Here is a 21,058-nt window from a genome sequence, read left to right as displayed (position 1 = left end):
AAGAGGCCACAACAGTGAGAGGCCCGCGTATCAGAAATAATAATAATAATAATAATAATTCATAATAATAGAATGCATTTATTCTGCTGAGGCAAAGGCATAATATACTGATAAATATACAATCTGACTTTCCTGGTTTTAGAAGTAAAAATAAATGTAGACGTCAGTTTTGACAGATGATTGATGAAATTATCACTCTACAACAGTTCATTTTGTTAAGCTAAAAGGCACCTCAGGTTCTTTTTTTATTTATGTATTATCCTTAAACCGTATTGTTTTTGTTTTTGTTTTTGTTTTTGTGGTACGCGAGCCTCTCACTGTTGTGGCCTCTCCCGTTGTGGAGCACAGGCTCTGGACGCGCAGGCTCAGCGGCCATGGCTCACGGGCCCAGCCGCTCCGCGGCATGTGGGATCCTCCCAGACCGGGGCACGAACCCGCGTCCCCTGCATCGGCAGGCGGACTCTTAACCACTGCGCCACCAGGGAAGGCCCCTTAAACCGTATTTTTATAAGCATGACATATAGGTATCGGGGGATGAAAAGGAGCACATTAATAAATGTGGGCTCTCCCCACCACCTTTAAATAAACGTCAACCTTGGTTTACAAGTAGTTTTGTGAAAATCTTTTATTCATATTTTCAATCACAAAGAGCATCAGTTTCATTTTCAATTGTTCTATAATCTCCTCTCCTATATAAAATCCCTATTGAATCACAGTTATAGGGTTTAAAAAATCTTCAAAAAATCTCAGCGAGTTTAGGCATTATGATAAATGCTCTTTCTTCTTATGAGACTTTCCCATGTAACAGGTGTGGGCTATAAGCTAGACTCTAATTGGGCTTTGAGCAGAGACTGTTGGGGTCTTCGGGATATCTCTTTTGGGGAGCAGGTATGTGAGTACACTTTATCCACTGAAGAAAAATGGAGTAAATGCTCAGCGACTACAGTAGACTTTAGTGGAAGCAGTGTTACTCATTCAATGAACTGTCTGAATTTTGCTCACTGGCATAAACATATATTTCCAATTACTCTTGCTTTTATGTCGGGTCCAGAGCCTATCTCTAACCAAAATAAAGTGGGAGACAGTGAAATCGTTCCTTTCAAGCCTGAATTCCAAAATCTCCTGAATGATCTTCCATTTTTGCTGTCTTCCTTTGCTTGTCCTAAGTATGAATGAAAGGCTGAAGAAGAAATAATTCTGCACCTTCCAATATGGCAGCCACATACTCTGTGTAGGTAGATCTACTAAGAAGTTGAAGTGTGGCTAGGACACTAGAGGAACTTGGTTTTTAATTTAAATTAATTTGAACTTAAAGAGCTGCATGGCTCATAGCTACAGTATCAGACAGCACAGCTCTCTAGAAGCTGGTGGTGCAGAAATTTAGAGGAAGCCAGAATCCTAAAACATCACATGGAATGTTTCCCTTTGAACACTATAATCAGACTGTGTTGTTAGAAATAAATTTATAATTTGTTAACACAATGAGATATTTTTATTCTGTCTTACGGTAGCCAGAGTTAATCAGCATGACTAAGTCCTATTTATATTTGTAATCTCAGCATTTAGACTAGTACTGTCACATGTCTTGGTGAATAAATGAGTTAGCATTTGATATTCATATACTCTGTAGGTACTGAAAGAGCATTTGCTCAAAAATATGTGGCCTATAAAGCAATTTTAACTGTTATCATATATATAAGTATGCTTTTATATGTGTGTATGTATATAAAAATATCCAGATAATAGTCATGTAAAAATTAGCATGCCCTAATTTTCTCTTCCTTCTGAATATAGAGTTTTAGCAGTGAAGTTGAACTGTTAAGAGATTTTTATGACCCTTTGGTAAGGCAACTCAATTTAAAGAACTAAACTAAAATCATTGGTGACCTTTCCCTTACCATATGAAATGTTCCTTCCTTAATTTTTGTCAATGACTCATATACCTGCCATGTGATGTTAGAAGAGTTAGGTGTTTTTATTACTGAAATTCAAGGAGTCAAGGAGGAAGGCATGTAACAATTTTCTGAGATAACTGGAACCCATGAAGATGAGAGCCCATCTCTTGAATGAGTGTCTCTCAGTAGCACACTGGTCTCTTGCTATTAACAATGTGTTCAGTGACACAGGTAACCACAGAGAAGCAGGTCCTTTGGTTTTGATATTAGGTATCCCATTCATGTGATGGGCATGGGGACAGTGGAGAGAGTGATAGGTATCCCCAGGGAACGCTTTCACACTAACACTCTTATAGTACCTTCCCTCTGACAATAACCTCTTGGAGGCAGTGTGTTCCCATCATTTGATGATTACTTTTACTTGGTCATTACAACTCAAGGTGCATTCACTGTGTAATGATCAAGAAGTCAAGGGGGTTTTCTAGGAAAAAATATGCAGTGCATATATAGAAAGAGGTGTAGAAATATATAGAAAGTCTTCCGCTGATCATTGCTTACTATGATTTCTCCAGAGAAATTCTAACCCTATTTTCTTGGGGCTTTTCTTGGGACATAGCCTGATAACTTACGAAGCAAAAATATAATAGGTGGCCAATTCATTCCTATTAGTGGAATTTGTCTTCTAGTAAATAGGTCAATGCCACAGAAGAGTAGAATAGGGTGCATAACCAAACATGATGCCCAGTAAAGACAGGTAGTATTTATAGGAACCAGATGATACGCAGATAACTTGTAGGTAGGAAGAGGGGCCACACTTCACTCTAACAGGAGGAAAAGGAGAGATGGGTGCCAAAGCAGGTAGCTGGGTAGTATTGGCATGGTTTATGAGACACCCCCGTAATCTGATCTCCTTCTGTGAACTGCTCAACTAGGAGGGGCAGAACACGCAGAACAACATAATACACGGTAAATATTAGCCCTAAAATAGCACTAAAGCATTTTAGGGAACTGAAAATATGTACTCAAGTAGCAATACTAATATTTAGTGTGTCATAAGAACCCTGAAACAGTCATTCAGGGCTACTGCAAACAGATTTTACTCACTACACCCTCCCCTACCAAGGAGAGGACAGTCTTCTCTTGGGTGCTCATGTTCAGGAAATGTGCCAGGTTGAAGCACAATTAGTGTCCCGTCAATGTATTGCCAGATCAAATTGCGTATTTCTATACTTTGAATGAATAAAAGCTGAAGAATTTGTCTCCTGTATGCCAGACTGTATTATGGTCAAGAATTTTCCTTAGAAAATAAGTAAGGCTTAAGCCTGGAATCACGGAGTTTATTGAAACGAATAAGCCATAGCTTCAGGCAAAAGTCTATACAAATCAGTTTGATAAACCTAATTACCACTTTTTATAACACCTTTGGGCCACTTTGAAATAGAGTCCCAGCACTGTGCAGTGAATGGCTGACTTTCCCCGAGAGGCAGTGAGACAATGATTTAACTGAACTTTTTCTAAACAAAGAGCAGTTTCAATTTTTCTGTCTCCCAAAATATAGGGAAAAGCAGAATTCAAGCATGTCCTGACAGTCCTTCATTTCAACTCGCAAAACCTCATTCCTTATTTTAGCATCTTTAATATCATTAGCTAGAAGACTTAGTAGCTTTATATCACACCTGCTTTTTACCTTAACCTTATTAAATGGCAAGATGTTCGTACATGAAGTGCCTGGTTTGTGAGACTGTTCCCACTGCTGTCACACAAATGCACGGCTGCACAAACTACTGTCTGGTTGGTTCTGCCAGCTGTCCCAATGCCTCACATGCCATGGCTTACTTACTGCCTACCCTTCATTAGTTACATTAATTTCAGATTACTTTTGGCAAAACTAAACTGTATTTATACCACTCTTTATACTTCTGTGTGTAATTTTGGCCTCCCAAAGCTTCTGAGAACCATTTTTATAGCCTATCACAGTATCACTCGTTTCCAAATGTGTATCCTGCTCTTATTCAATATTAATTTAATCTTTAACCAAACTTAACCATTCATAAATTTTTCCTCAGAATGTAATTGTTGTTATATATTTTAATTTTGAAAGTAAACTTTATTAAATTATAATGCCCATTTAGAAATCAAATCATAACATATAGCTCAGTAAACTTTCATAATCTGAATGTATTTGTTTAATCAGCATCCAGATCAAGAAACAGAGCTTTAGGAGCATTCCAGAAGCCCCCTTAGTGACCCTTTTGTTCACTAAGCTGCCCCTCCCAAGGGGAACCAGGATCCAGACTGCTAAAAGCATGTCTTGAATTTTATACTGAAATAATATCGTGTACACTTTTTAAAAAATCTGTTCACTTTCCCTAAATATTGTGCTTGTCAGATTCAAGTTGAATGCAAGTTGTTGCTTACACCTAGACTTTCTTTATTCTATTGATATCAGGGCTTGATTCTCACCTCTTTATTACTGCTTAAAATACACAATGTTTAAAATGCTATTTCCCAACTCCAAGTCTGTTTTCTGCCAGGCTCATGATTGGAATTTCTGAACATTTCTCAAGCAAGTCCTAGTTCAAAGGCTTCTTCCATGATAGTCTTTGTCACTTTTCTTCTTTCACCTCTGTTCTCAGCCAAAGGGTGGTCCTTGATATTCTAAATAAGCATAAAATATTTATGGTACTTCTAATATTGTACTCGGTGTATTCTGCTCAGCTTCTTATTTTTGTTGTATCATGTATTGTACTTTAGACACTGTTCTAGATACTGGAAGATAGAATGCTGAAACAAGACAGAGTCCTCTTGCCTTACATTGCAGTTGATGATTGTACAGTGATTTGTACTGCACCCTTTTCCACTTACTGGAGTCTAGGCACAGGATTAAAATAATGGCATCATTAAAAGCAAGACATACATTACGCTACACCAAGGAATATGGACAAATTATTATATTAGTGCTCTCCCACAAATTGTTTAATTCCATATAAATGAATTCCAGTGTAGTCAGGGTTTCCTTATGGGATTTCTCCTAGCTATTCTTTCCCATTATTGGACCAAATACAGCCCAAATGGCCTCTGTAAATATTTTGATAATTCCATCCAGACAGGATGTACCTCCTTTTCCCCCTCACACACCAGATTTGGTTCAGATGTCATGACTGATGGTGTTATATAAGGTATTTATCATTCACATCATGAGACTTCTTGGAAGGAGCAAGGCAAGTTCCCAAGCATGTCAGAAAATGGCTTGAGAAAGGAGGGAAAAGAGAGTGGCTTTGGCGTTTCATGGTGCATAGGAGGTAGGGCTGGAGTGATGATTCCTGCACATGTGCTGGGGATTGTGTGGTTTGAACCTCCTGCCAGTACTAAAGTAGGGAGCACTTGTCTTTTCTTAACCACTTGCCCTAAGGTGGACACAGAAGGGAAAAGAAATAGAAGTGTTGGGGCTTGAAAGCTGTGAACAGTCAAATATAAAAAATGGAGTCAGATTCTATTTCAGTAAACTTCTTGATTTTACCATAAGGTCTCAAGAATTCATTATCGTTCTTTTCAGTATCCACAGCAGAATAACGATCATACCAGTTACTGGAAGTAGTGCTTGGCTCAGTGTTTCTGATAACTTAATCCTCTTAGCAAGGTCAGGAATGTCAGGAAAATTGTTATAGATCATAGGGATTATTAATCCAGAGACACAGGTGAAAGGGTTGAGAGAAAGCTGTTGGTTTGTCAGTTCAAGGACATTTGACTTTTAGGAACCATAACTCAGAGACTGTGTGAGTGTGTGTGTGGGTGAGAGAGAGAGAAATGAAAAAAGAATCTTTACTTTTGTAATGAAGTGTTAGTAGAGAATCCAAATAATTCAGAATATAGAAATGGTGGAGAGTTAATAAATTCAGGCTTTTTATTTCCATGAGTTAATACAAATGGGTCCTTTGCTTTTGGCTAAAGGGGGAGGAATGAAGTTTTTTGGTTGTTGTTGTGGTTTGCTTATTTGATTCTTTTTTTTCCTACATGCACTGGATTCTGATGAGAAGAGATGGAGAAATAAATGATGGTAAAGGTTCTATGGCACCTCCTTCCCATTCCTGAACTCGGTGATAGTTTCTGTTGTTGTTATTTTTAGTTTTGGGGGGGTTTGTTTTTTTATTTGTTGGTGATCGTTTTGAATCCGTGGTGTCAGGCAAATGTTTAACCATCACTCCCTCCTTAAAAAAAGCATAACTTGAACCTAATTTGTATCATATGCTTATTTCCATGGTGTAAATATTATTACCATGGTCTATTTCAAGCAGTCAATGAGATCACACCACTCTTTCAAATCTTTAGGGATTAATATCCTGCGATGAAGTAGCTGACAAGTATTTTCTGAGATTGAGTTTAAGCAGTATTTCTTCACGGCCTGTGTGGCAAAGGCTAACTCAGAGCTGTGAGATGGCTAGCGCTCTGCTTCTGCAGGCCTCGGGAAACACACTGCAGACAACAGCTGTGCCCCGCTGAACAGAGCCACACAGAAAGCCATCAGGACAGTGGAGCAGAAAAACACTATCTGGCTTCCTCCTGAGCAGCAGAGAGTAGAACTCTGCTGATTCCCAGAAATAACTGCAATAGGAGGCAAACATCGTGAGGGCTGTGAGAGCAGGTTGAGGCTGAGACAATATATTTATAATGTCTGTTTTAAATCCACAGATTGGTGAGGAGATGTTTTAACAGGAAAAGCTACTGGCATTACCACTGATTAAACACAGTTGGAAAACAACTACAAAAATGTAGATAAAAATTAAACTTGAGATTGAGAATATAAGTATGATCCTAATTACAACAAATAATTCATGTTCTTCAGTCATGACTAACACAATGCACAGTAAGGATTATTAATTCTATGAAGGTGAAGGCTTAATCTGATATTTGATTTAAACTTGATGACATACTTTTAATTTTCATGATTCGTTCTGTATGGAATGTGCCCATTTGTTCATGTAATAACATTTGTTCATTATTTAAATAATAAAAGACAGGCAAACAGTATCAGTTGCAGTGATATTTATCCTTTTTGTTCCATGAACTATGTCAGTTAGGTTCTAGAGCAATGGAAAAATCAACAAGCAGTGACTAAATAATTAATAGGTATATTTTGTTTTACATGAGCAGATGTCTGTTGGGAGGCCTTCCATATCCAGTATATGCACCCCACATGAGCTCTGTTCATCATTCTTTGTTTAATACTTTAGGACTCTCCTGAAAGTCATGTACCTGCTCTACAGCAAATGTGTAGGTTCTTATTCTTAATGTTTTCTTTGTTGATCATGAAAATCCAGAGCTCGGTGTTAGAACCTCAGAGCAGGTGTATAAAGAGCACGCTCTAAAATATGTTTTTTCTTAGACATTTAGTGGTGTTGGAGTAAACAGTCAGAGGCAACTCGGGTGAAAATAACCTTTGTCCTCCTAGCCGCTCACACCTTGATGTTCTAGGCAGACTTCTTATTCTCGTCTCTCAAAAGATTTCTCAGATCAGTTTAACTATTTCCTGTCATTTTGGCACCTTAGTCCCTCTATCCTTTACACATGAAACTCTTCTCTGTGCTCTCCTGATGCACTCATCCTCCTACAGCCCCAATATCTAAGTGATATTCCTAAGAAAACTGACCCACGTGGCTTAATTTTTTACTCTTCACAAGACAAAGAAGCGAAGAGGCGACAAAGATGAAACACTGCAGTGCTGTATAGCAAGGGGTCGAGGAGAGGGAGACCATGTATCTGTTCAGATTGATTCATCAGTGTGTGTACCTGGGATAAGAATTAATTTCAGGGTAAAAAATGTCATTGAGATTTAAACATATTCTGTTCTTCAGTGTTTCATGCATACAAGACAATATGCATAATACACATGTAATTCTGTAGCATAATTAGAACATTTGTACGCATGAGTTACCACTCAAACTAAGACTTAGAATATTAGTGATGACTTTACATTAATCCATGAGCTCCTCCGTTTTCCATGTTCCTGCCTTCTGTCATATGAGATTGCTTATCAGAAATTATTTTTCTATTACAGTTTAACCAAAAATGCATTTACTCCTAAACAATGCATGTTTCATTGTGCTTGCTCTTCATCCTTTAACAAAGGGTATCTTCCTCTCTGTATTCACCCGTAACTGACCTTTTTCATACAATACTGCATTTTTAAGCTTAGTAATACTGTTTTAGATAACTATTGTATAGTGTCCTCCCTGAGGTATAATAACCCATGGTATGAACATCTATTCCATTAATACAGTTATCCATTCTCTGGCTAATAATCATTTGTTTCCAACTATTTGCTATTATAAGCAACACTGCTTATATACATTCTCGTATATGCCTCTTGCACTTGGACAACAATTTCTGCAAAATGTGTTTATCAGTACGGAATATCTGGTGCTTAGAGTTTATATGTTTCGTCTTTATAATACAAAAGTGTTTTCCAAATTGTTTTTATCAATCATACACTCACACCAAACGTACCTAATTTCCATTACTTCTTATCTATGACAACATTTGGTAGTAAGAAGTTTCTCAATTATTACAAATCTAGGGAAAAAACTTACATCTCAGTATTTTCAAGATTCGCATTTCCCCCAATACTGATAAGATTCAACATATTGCCATTTATGTGTTCTCCCCTGCACAGTCACAGTTTCTATCTTCAGGCCACATTTTCCTGAGATATTTGATTTTTCTCTCAATGGCATGCTTACATATTTTGGATATTATTCTTTCACAGCCATGCTTTTCAAATATCTTCTCAGAAATACTGGTTTGTCTTTATACTATCAATTGAAATCTCCAATTTCAAAACAATCAAAATTATTAAGTTCTACCTTCTTGATTTACTCATATTGCATGCTTTTGCAGAAGTGCTTTTATTTATAAAATTGAGATCATACAAATGTTGTATAATTTCTTCACCAGACTTTAGTTTTAAACTTTTAGTTTATCTAGAATTGAATTTTGTGTATAGTGTAAAATAAGGACCCAATTTCACTGTCATCCCCTTACGGATATTGAAGCTATTGTCCAAAACAATTATTTTAAAGATTTGCGATATTACCATTGTTGTATAGCGTGTTCACTATATGTGTTCATCTCTTTCTGGAGTTTTTATAACGATCCATATTTTAACTGATAAATCTATGAGGCAACAAAGTAACGTTAAATACAATAATTTTGTAATGAATATTAATATCTGATAAGGTTAGCCATCCCAATATATTCTTTTACACACTATTTTTAGATACTGACTCTTCATTTAAATTTTATAATTATTTTCTAGAAGAATCTTTCAAAGGTATTGTTTGGATTTGCACTGGATATAAACAATGATTTGGGTGAAACTAATATATTTACAATATCGTTATTCCTGGCAAAACATTTGGCTACCTTTGGTTGATTGTATCATGGAAGGCAGAGTGCATACCCACCGCACTGTAATGTTGGTGGGAATGTTAGGGTAAATCAAGAAAGTTGATATGTTTTTGTTAATTCTTTCCATTTTAAACAAATCCTGCAAGAGAAATGTAAACACACTAGAGATTGTGATGGATGGAGAAAAAGCTCTGCTTAAGCTGCTTCTGGCCTACAGTCTACATTGGTGGAGAATGTTGAGATTTGGAGTCTTTGAGCTCTGTATCTGTTAGAAGCAGTGACCTTAAAGTGTATGTCTTATGAAAGAATAAATATTTGGCCCAAACCTCTTCTAGACACATCTTCTGCTAGGAGTTTTCTGCCCTGTGATGGGAGCCAGCATAGGAAGGAACGTAAGGCCCCACTGGAGCTGCTTGTTTCATGTAAGCTCAATCAAGCTGACAGAGAGGGATGACAAAAGAACAGAGTCTGCTGAACATAAGACAGAGCCCTCGGGCTTAACAGCTATATATAGACAAGATCTGTAGTTGTTTGTACATAGAACTGACCAGAAACAAATAGATTATATTTTTAGAATTGTAGGAATTGTATTGCCAAGAATTGTATTGTCAAAACAAGAAAAGAAATTACAAACCTGGAAAACTTAAAATTGTTCAACTCTTAGAGCACAAGCAGAAGTAAGCCAAACAAGTTGTGCATCACCCAACTGACAGCTGATCTGAAGATGCACATCTTTCAACAACTCTAGAAAATTCTTAGCTATGATCTTTGAAATATTGCTTCTCTTCCATAGTCTTTATTTCCTCTTTTAGGGACTGTGATTAGCCAATTTTACATCTTGTCATTCTATCTTTTGTGTCTTGTAATATCTACTGGCTGTTTCTGTATTTAAATTTCTCTGTGCTTCATTTTAGTCACATCAAACTTAACTTCTAGTCACAAATATTTTCAGTGTGCCTAACTGCTCTAAATTTCTGTTTTTGGAACTTTAAAAATTCTCTTTTTTTTTTCTTTTCTGTGTGTCTGTATAAAATATATCTGACTTGAACAGCATGGGTTTAAAATGGCGGGGGGGGGGGGAGACGGGGGTCTGCTTAGAGGCAGATTTCCTTTTTTCAGTAAGTACTACAGTACCGTACTGTCCATGGTTGGTTGAACTCCCAGATGGGAACCTCAGGTACAGAAAGCCTACAATGGGACTTGAGCATCTGTAGATTTTGGTATCCACTGTGGGTTCTGGAAACAATCCCCCAGGATACCAAGGGACTACATACTATCTATATAGTTTCCATATCACACAGGCCATTTTATAATCCTTTGTTCCTTTCTCATTTGTGTGAGCCCTTTTACTTTATATGTATTTCCTACATACTAATTTTATATTTCATATCTAATAATTGCAGTATCTTAAATATTTGTAGGACTCAATCTGGGGTTTTGAAATGGTTATTTCATTCAGGACTTTTCTGGATTTTGCTTTTGCTTACTGCCTTAGTGTTCCTGCTTATATTTGGGTTCCCTTCTTGTCATTCCATTTTTTTTTAACTAAATTTACTTATTTTTATTTTGGAAGTCAGCTAAAAAAAGTTCATGATATGTTAAGCTCTGCCTGTTGCAATTTATGTATTGGTTTGGCCAAAATGTTCGTTCGGTTTTAAGTAAAAATAAACGACACATTTTTCATTTTCACCAAGAACTTTATTGAACAACGTATTCATAAACCAAACTAACTTTTTGGCCAACCCAACAGTAAGTACTTGCACTTTAGTGAGGTGACTCTTTACAGTACCTGCTTTACCTAAGTCCACCAACAGTATATTGTTTTCTGCCTAATCATATTATAAACCACATAAATGCATGTCATCTAATTTATTTCATATAATTAACTTTAAAAGTCGGTTAGCATACATTTGGGAAACATCTACATGCCATGAACTCTGCTTTATGCCAATTATACAAAATTAATTAAAAAAACTGTCCCAGTACTTCTAATATTTAAGGTTCACATGGGGTGACAAATGTGAAATCAATCAATTAGTAAACTACAATGTGAAATAACAAGATAAAATACAATACAGTAATAAAATGGTGATGACTATAATATTTTCTGTTGCTTGGAACCAGAAATTCTGGTTAATATGTGAGGTTTAAACAAGGAAGTATGAGGAAAAGAGGACTTATATCTGCCTATAGGAGTGAGGGAAGACTTCCCAGGAATAGTATAGATTGAAGAAAAATGAGTACTGAGAAAATGAATGTAATTTAAAATCATTCCGGGTGAAGTGGACATGTAGGTTTCATAAGAGAGAGAAGTCATACATTGAATATAGGTTTCATAAGAGAGAGAAGTCATACATTGAAACATTTCTATTTTATTATGTCATCACTAGGGAATTGGTAAAGAACTTGGATTGCCAGTACATGCCAATAGTGCTATAGAATAATGGGAAGCAAACTGAGAGTTGATAGGACCAATGAAGAGTGATTGAGGTAACCTCAAAAGCAGATGATGAAACTTGTAAGTAGTGAAATCAGGATGGAGATGGGGAAATAAATGATTAACAATTGATTAAAAACTGAAAAAGGATGGCATTTAGGATGGTTTCTAGTTCATTGTCTGGGCAAGTGAGTAAAGCTGTCATTCATCAAGATTAGAGATACAGGAGAAAAAGGAGCAGATTCTTGAAGGTGTTTAGTTTTGGATTGAGTTGAAGTTGACCCTGAACATTTAGGAAATGATGTTTAGTGTTTAAGTAAGTATAGAGAAATGCAGTTAACATTGAGTGAGATGAAATGAGCTGGGAATTATTGATTTTTAAGTTTTTGCATGGACTCTCTTTGGAAAGCTGTATAAAATACAAAGCAGGAATGAGGCAGAGTCTTGGGCAAGCCAGTACTTACAGGACAAACATAAAATGTGCCTACAGAGGAAAACTACAATGATATGATTATTTTCCTTCCTACCCTTAGTGTACTCATAATATTTTGTATTTTTATAATCCTAAAATGACTACATTAATTTTAGATAAATATTTGTAGCAAAAATATCTCTGTTTCCTCAAGTTGCCAAATTGTTTATTTACTTCTGTAGAATTGCTGTGTTGAGACATTTTATCATGCTGTTTTACAAAACTGTTTCATTGTGCTGAAAAATTAACCAAGTAAGTAGCCTTACTAACACTAAATCCAAGCTTAAACTGTGCCTCTGGATTTTGAAAAAGAGGTAAGAATTTCTTAACATTTTCAGTTCCAGTTGTCATCCTGGTTATCATTACTATTCCTCCCCTATCATTCATCATAATTGTGTTCATATTGTAATGTCTCATATTTATGAATACTATTATGTTTGCAATCATTGTACTGGATAAAAATCCAGTTGTATTTTCTTTTTCTCTTATTTTTACAACATGCTTTATGCATAATAATTCTCTTTGTTTCCCAATTCTAAAACCGCATAATTTGTTGTCTCTTAGCAACAGACTAGAGAGGCTACCAGATTTATTTATTTACATGCTTGATTTCTGAAGGGAAGTGGACAAACTGCGTATCATCCAAGGAGTGCCTAAAAGTACTTTTTTAGTCAGCGAGACTATTTCAATGGCTAAATAAAAAGGGTTGATGCACTTTTCTTAGCATATTTCTTAAGACATTCCACAATATTTCATTGTACTTGTTATAAAAAAAACCAGGTTGAAGGTTGAAACCACTCTCCCCACCAAAATTTTTTAAAAGAACTCAGAGTAAATACAGAAGAATGATTAAGTAAGACTTAACTGAAGTGCTGGGTGAATGCTAAATTTAAAACATGAATAAAGTTCCTTTAAAAAAAAATCCTTGATCATTAAGTTTGGAAGCTGTAATGGGAAAAGAGTAGGAACTGTGAGTTGTCTGGTATGTTAGTTTCCTATAGGCACTGTAACAAATTGCCACAAATTTAGTGGCTTAAAACAACACAAATTTATTCTCTTTCGGTTTTGAGAGCTGAGTCTTATGGGGCTGAAAAATCAAATTGTCAGCAAAGCTGGTTCCTTCTGAAGGCTCTGAGTGGAGAATCTGTTGCCTTGCATTTTTCTGCCTTTACTGGCTGCCTGTACTCCTTGGCTTATGTCCTTACCTCCACCTTCAAACTGCATCTCTCCAATCTCTGCCTCTCTCATCATGTTGCTTTCTTCTCTGCTGACTCTCCTGGGTCCCTCTTATAAGGGTCATCTTGATTACGTGGGGCCTATTTGGATAATCCATGATAATCTCCCCATCTCAAGATCTTTAACTGAATCACGTCTGAAAAATCCCTTTTGCCACATAGGGTAACATTCACAGGTTCCAGGGATTAAGGCATGTACATATTTAAGGAGCCATTATCCAGTACACCACAGTTGATTTGTTCTCTTTTTATTTGCTTTGTATTTCTCTTCTCCCCTAAGGAATTTTACCTCACAAAATCCTCCCTTTTATTTGCTTATGTTCCACTTTACTTGTTTGATGCCTAGGCTTGTGAAACTGGCCTTTTTAATCTTTGAAAAAAAATGCATATAGCCTTTTGCCACTACATTTGAATTTTCACAGGTGTTTATTTGAGGGCTTAGTTGTCATTTAAATTTTAATACTTTTGCATGTGAAAACCTTGAGAAAGGGCATTTCAGGGACAAGGAAGACTAAGTTCAAAAACTCTGGGATGGGGATTCCCTGGTGGCGCAGTGGTTGAGAGTCCGCCTGCCGATGCAGGGGACATGGGTTCGTGCCCTGGTCCAGGAAGATCCCACATGCCGCGGAGCAGCTGGGCCCGTGAGCCATGGCCGCTGTGCGTCCGGAGCCTGCGCTCTGCGACGGGAGAGGCCACAACAGTGAGAGGCTCGCTTACCGCAAAAAACAAAACAAAACAAAAAAACTCAGGCATGTACAAGCTTGAAAATTTTAAGGAAGCTAAATTTTGGGGGCTAGAGTAGAGTTGTCAGTTAAGAAACAGGACACCCAGTTAAAATTGAATTTTTAAAAAAGTTCAATTAAAAGTATTTTTTAAATTCAATTAAAAAAACTTTTTTTGCATAAGTATATCCCAACCATTGGATGGCACATCTTATACTTTAAAAAGAGGGGTTTTTTTTTTTGTTTTTTAATCTGAAATTTAAATTTAAACGTGTGTTCTTTTTTTTTTTCTCTTCCCTTTTTGCTAAATCTGGCAACCCTAGACTAGCTCATGAGAAATAAGAATGTGTGGTTGATGTTGTTAGGAGAAGTAGTCAGAGAGACTACTTTTAGTCCTAAAAGGCCAGCAGAAAAAGTTTGCATATTTTCTACATGCAATTCAAAGGCACTGGAAGGTTTTAAGCAGTCAAGTGTTAGATAAAATCTTATTTATATTCTAAGATACGTGCACTGGTGTCTTTGTGGAAGTAGGCCATGAAAGGACAAGCTCTCGAAAGCAAGGAGACAGTGTGAGTAGCCAGTCTTGGCTGGAGATAGTAGTGTTTGAATTTGGGAGGTAGTCAAAGTAGAGCCAAGTGTCATTCAGTTGGGGGACAAGTGTTCAACATAACTGTTAGCATGGTGGTAGTGGGTGGGAAGACAAATGAAGAACCTTGGTTAAAATAGAATAAACAGAAGAATGGGAAAACTTCCCAAACTTCAAACCTGAGTAAGTTAAGCCGTGGGCAGGCTTTTCTTCAGTAAAAGAGTGACCTTAGGGAAGTTGTAAGTTTCTCTCTAGCAAGGAATAACAATATAAAGGAAATAAAGTTACTGTATGTGTATCATTGCTTCATATGTGGAGGAGTCACAAGAGTGTTAGCATGGGCTGGGTGACATCACCAAGGTGGTGCCATCACCAAGGTGGTGCCATCACCAAGGTGGCGCCATCACCAAGGTGGCGACATAAGTTGTTTCTGATTTCCTCCCCCCGACAAGAAGAACAACTAAAAACTATTCAAGAACAAGATAACGCTGAAAAAATCCTAGAACGTGGGGGTAACTCTGAAGCACCCGCCATGCCACAGAGACCAAGACATCCTGCATCAGAAGGGTAAGAGAGCAGCAACGTGTTGACCACATGGCCTCACTTGCAGGCTAGTGCAGCACGACACAAAGAGTTCTCTACCCCTGAGCCTCTGGTTCCTCCAGTGAAGAAAGAGAACCAAGGGGAGCCAACTTGCTCCCTTAGCATTGTGGGTGGCTTTGCAGAAGCCCCTACTTTGATCTAGTACCACAGGGATTGCAGGGGCCTGTGGGGCGCAATCGCTGGGAATCTGACTGTGATGGAGAAGGGGGCGGGGCTTGCAATGGTCAGCTCACAGATCTTGGCAGGCTGAGTTCTCACCGGTAGTGCCCAAGTAGTAATTCCAGCAGTGGCTTTGGCCATCTGCAGAACCAGGCTGGGCGCACATTCTGACCAGAGAACTTGGTGGATGCAGGTCTGCCTGATTTGGATCCTTAAGCAAGCAATTTTGCCAGCCCTAGAGCCCAGATTGCCCATACCCATACTCCCCACAGCCCCAGCCTCTGTGGAGAGTATCTTCTGGGCCTATCTGAACAGAAGGACTGGCAATAACTCCTGGAAGCTGTGCAGTCCAGTGGCACTTGAGTGGAGAGGCAGACAGAGCTGACTATCCTCAGAGCAAAGCCAGTACTGGGCGTAGGGCATTCCCATGCTACTACAGCAGGGGAATAATCCATAGCCGAGGCTGAGGGTAGCATCCAACCCCTCCCAAGCAGAGACTCTGTTAGGGAAATTGAAAGTGGCCTAGGGAGGCCCCTTTCCCTCCCACCCAGGTAAGGGAGCCGAGCCCCCGCTCCCTCGGTGGAGTGTGTCTTCCAGGACTATCTGACCAGAAGAGTTGGAGACAGCCCTGGAAACCATGTAGCACAGCAGAACTCCAGCTGAGAGGCAGGCAGAACTGATAGTTTTCAGAACAAAGCCAGTGGCCCTATTTGGTCAGGAAACTTGGGGTGCTGGTTGTCTTGAGTTAAGACAATGAAGAACCTTACCAGATTTAGAGCTTCTTCTCCTGCAGCGTCCAGATGGAATATAATCCACAGCCCTGCTCATCACTGAATACAGCCTTCAGCCTCTCTGACCAGCATCAGTAAGTACAGTGGCACCATAAGTACAGTGCAGCCCCCATCTGCAGAGCAAAACCAGCAGCCTCACCTGACCAGGGAATTCAGGGCACACTCTGGCCTGATTTGGGTTGGCAAATAATAAGCTGTGTAGGCTTTGTGCATCCTGGTGCCCCATCAGGACAAGGAAGCTAATGTATAGCCCAAATACTACTGACTATAGTACCCAATCCTGACCATCCAGGAAGCCTGACGGAGAATTCAGGCAACCACAGCGTCCATCCTGCAGCCTCACTTGGGTAGAAAACCAAACCAGCAGTTCTATCTAACTGTCCTCAGGCAGTGGCACTCCCCCCCATCACCACCCCAAACCATACATATCTTCAAAGCTCAAAGAGTTGCCTTGCCTAGAAATAGACCATAATAGCAGGCCCCACCTGCCCAAGGACATTACCAAGGTCAAAGACTAATAATTTTAAGAACAGCAGAGAAAAGAGAGAAGTTACATACAAGGGAACCCCATTTGCCTATCAACGAATTTTTCAAAGAAACTTTTTGAGCCAGGAGAGAATAGGAGGACATATTCAAAATATTGGGAAAAAACTGTCAGTCAAGAATTCTGTAACTTCTGAAGCTACCCTTCAGAAATGGAGGAGAGAGAAATACTTTCCTGAACAAACAGAAGCTGAGGGAGATCATTACCACCAGACCTGCTTTACAAGAAATGCTAAAGGAAGTTCTTTGAGTAGAAGTAAAAGAACACTAATTAACATCATAAAGACATTAAAAATGTAGTGTATATCTCACTGGTAATGGGAAACATATAGTCATAGTTAGATTCTGCAATATGGTAATAGTGGTGCAAAATTCACTTAACAAAACTAGTTTGGAAGTTTAAAAAAAAGAATATGGTGGGACTTCCCTGGTGGCACAGTGGTTGAGAGTCCGCCTGCCGATGCAGGGGACGTGGGTTCATGCCCCAGTCCGGGAAGATCCCACATGCCGCGGAGTGGCTGGGCCCGTGAGCCATGGCCGCTGAGCCTGCGCATCCAGAGCCTGTCCTCCACAATGGGAGAGGCCACAGCAGTGAGAGGCCCTCGTACCGCAAAAAAAAAAAAAGAATATGGTAAAAATAACCATAATTATAATAATCTGTTATTAGTTGCACCATATAAAAAACATGTAAATTGTAATAGCAATAACCTAAAGTGTGAGCAGGAGGAGAAGTGAAAGTGCAGAGATTACAAATTCTATTAGTTAAGTTGTTAACAGTTTAAAATAGGGTGTTATGAGATTAAGGTATTTTATGTAAGCCTCATGGTGCTGGGATAATTGGATATTCACATCTAAAAGAATGAAACTGGATCCATATCTTACACCACACAAAAATTAACTCAAAGTGGATTAAAGACTTAAATGTAAGACATGAAACTCCTAGAAGAAAACACTGGAATAAAACTCCTTGACATGGGTCTTGGTAATGATTTTTTCATTAGGACACCTAAAGCATAAGAAACAAATAATATACAAACCAGTGGGACTACTTTAAACTAAAAAGCTTCTGCACAGCAAAAGAAACCAGCAACAAAGTGAAAAGACAACCTAAGGAAAGGAAAAAGTATTTGCAAGCCATTTATCAGATAAGGGGTTAACACCCAAAATATATAAAGAACTCAGTACAATTCAATAGCAAACCCCAAATAACCCAATTTTAAAGATGGACAAAAGACCTGAATGGACATTTGTCCAAGGAAGATATCCAAAAGGCCAACAGGTATGTGCAAAGATGCTTCAACATCACTTGTCCCTAGGGAAATGCATCATCAAAAAGACAAGAGATAACAATGGATGTGGAGAAAAAGGGAACCCTTGTGCACTGTTGGTAGGATTGTAAATTGGAATAGCCCCCATGGAAAATAGTAGGGAGGATCCTCAAAAAATTAAACATGTATATACCATATGATCCAGCAATTCCACTTTTGGGAATATATCCAAAGAAAACAAAATCACTAACTTGAAAAAATATATGCACATCCATGTTCATTGTAGCGTTATTTACAGTAGCTAAAATATGGAAACAACCTAAGTGTCCATCAGTGGATGAATGGATAAAGTAGTTGTGATGTATACATACAACGGAATGTTATTCAGCTGTAAAAAAATTGAGGAAATCCTATCATTTGCAACAACATGGATGGACCTTGAAGACATTATGCTAAGTGAAGTAAATGAGACAGAGAAAAACAATGCATATGATCTCACTTATATGTGGAATCTAAAAACAAAAACAAACCATCAAAATAACAAAAATCACCAAACTCATAGAAAAAGAGATCAATCTGACTTGTGGTTATCAGAGGCGGAGGGTGGGGAGAGGGGGCACTAGAGGAAGGTGGTCCAAAGTACAATTTCCTGTTATAATATAAATACTAGAGATGTAATGTACAACATGATGACTATAGCTAACACTGCTGTATGATATATAGGAGAGTTGAGAGTAAATTCTATAAGCTATCACCAGGTGATTCTTTTTCTTTTCTTTTTATTGTATCTACATGAGAAGATGGATGCTAACAAAACCTACTGTGGTAATCATTTCACAATGTATATTAATCAAAATATCATGCTAAAAGCCTTAAATTTATACAGTGATGTATGTCAATTATTTCTCAATAAAACTACAAAAACAGTGTTAACGTGTTTTTTTCAAGAAGATTCTATTTTTCACATATTATTATAGTGCTTGGGAATATATTATATTTTACTAGTCATCAGCAGATTTCTAGAATCAACTGTTTAAACTTTAGTACCATTTCAGAATAGAAGTCAATTTTTTTTTTTTTTTTTTTTTGCGGTATGTGGACCTCACTGTTGTGGCCTCTCCTGTTGCGGAGCACAGACTCCGGACGCGCAGGCTCAGCGGCCATGGCTCACGGGCCCAGCCGCTCCACAGCATGTGGGATCTTCCCGGACCAGGGCACGAACCCGTGTCCCCTTCATCGGCAGGCGGACTCTCAACCACTGCGCCACCAGGGAAGCCCTAGAAGTCAATTTTTGACTAATTTTTATTTGCTTTTTCTTTTGTTAAAAAAATTTTGTCAGCAAATGTGCTATTAATTTTTTTCTTTCTAAAGAATTATAAAAGTGTTGTTAGCAGACAGAATTTAAATTTTAAACAGTGTTGATACCTAGGAAAAGTATGATTAGAGGAAAGGAAACAATAGTAGATTGTTTATCCTAGAGTCAATACAATATTGAATGTATTCGCCTTGATTTTTGAAAAATGTAATTTCTTTCCATTTTTCCTCCTGTCATTAATTGAAGCAGCAGATTTCTCTTCACCAACAAACATAGTTTCCTATACACTTGTAACACAGCCTATATTGCTGTTAAATCAAGCACAATTTTTTTTTTTTTTTTTTTTTTTTTGCTGTACGCGGGCCTCTCACTGCTGTGGCCTCTCCCGTTGCGGAGCACAGGCTCCGGACACACAGGCTCCGCGGCCATGGCTCGCGGGCCCAGCCGCTCCGCGGCATGTGGGATCTTCCGGGATCGGGGCACGAACCCGTGTCCCCTGCATCGGCAGGCAGACTCTCAACCACTGCGCCACCAGGGAAGCCCAAATCAAGCACAATTAATCACCAAGTATTATTTCTTTCATTTCCTTCTTGCCCTTGTATTCTCTCTCCAGTTATTTTTCCATCTAAATTAGTTGAGCATAAAGTTCTAAGTATGAACTTTATGAAACGTTAATGCTCAGCAAACAATTCAGTTTTATAAATAGAATAATATGCTTCAAGGATTCAATATTATAACATGATGAATATTCGAAAAGAATCATTAGCAGGACACAAAATTAACAAACAAGTTAGTTTCATTGCCACTCCACAAAAAAGTATTACTCGATTTTTAAAAATCATATATATCTATTCACTAGATAATTAATGTCATTTTGAAAAGAGATATAAAAACCAGGGAACAGGAAAATGTTGCTCCCAGGAAAACGTTGCATATGTCCAAAGGAAATGAAGAATTTAAAAAACTGTATTGCCCAGAATATTCATCTTTTTCTCAGTATCTTAATTCAAGAATTTGCCTTTTTTTCCTCAAGGAATTAAGGTTACCTGGAGCTAGTAAATATGTTATTATGTTGTTTTTTGTTAAATAATAACTTTTTACAATAACATAAATATCACATGTTTGAAACTATTTAATTAGGACAGATTCCCCAATCAGAGTTACCTGGTTAAAAAGAATATCTTTAAAGCTCATGATTGTTTTCCAGAACAACTGTGGCATTTTAAACTACTACCAATACTGTTTCAAGGTATCTGTTTCGTCAGCATTATCTTTGTCATTAAAAACATGTCAAAAATTTATCCTTGTGAATTTGATAATAAAATATCTCAATATTTCTTCATAATGTATTTCTTTGAAAATACCTCAGATATTTTTGAGAATTATAATTCCTTATGTTTAATGAGATATTTCTTTAAAAATATATTCTTTCCCTTAGTCTATTTTATTATTTTGTTATTGTGAGGGGAGCTCTTATTATTATCACTTGTGAATTTTATGAATCCTTAATGATGCTAAAGAGAAAATGATATATGTCCTACATGATGAATGATTATGTAACGTTTGTTGATAATATTTTACTGAATTCCCTATTTGACTTTCAGTTTTGTTTCAGACAAATATAATTT

The sequence above is a fragment of the Mesoplodon densirostris genome, chromosome 2 (assembly GCF_025265405.1).
Source record: "Mesoplodon densirostris isolate mMesDen1 chromosome 2, mMesDen1 primary haplotype, whole genome shotgun sequence".
NCBI classification, from domain to species: domain Eukaryota; kingdom Metazoa; phylum Chordata; class Mammalia; order Artiodactyla; family Ziphiidae; genus Mesoplodon; species Mesoplodon densirostris.
This window is presented reverse-complemented; position numbering follows the sequence as displayed.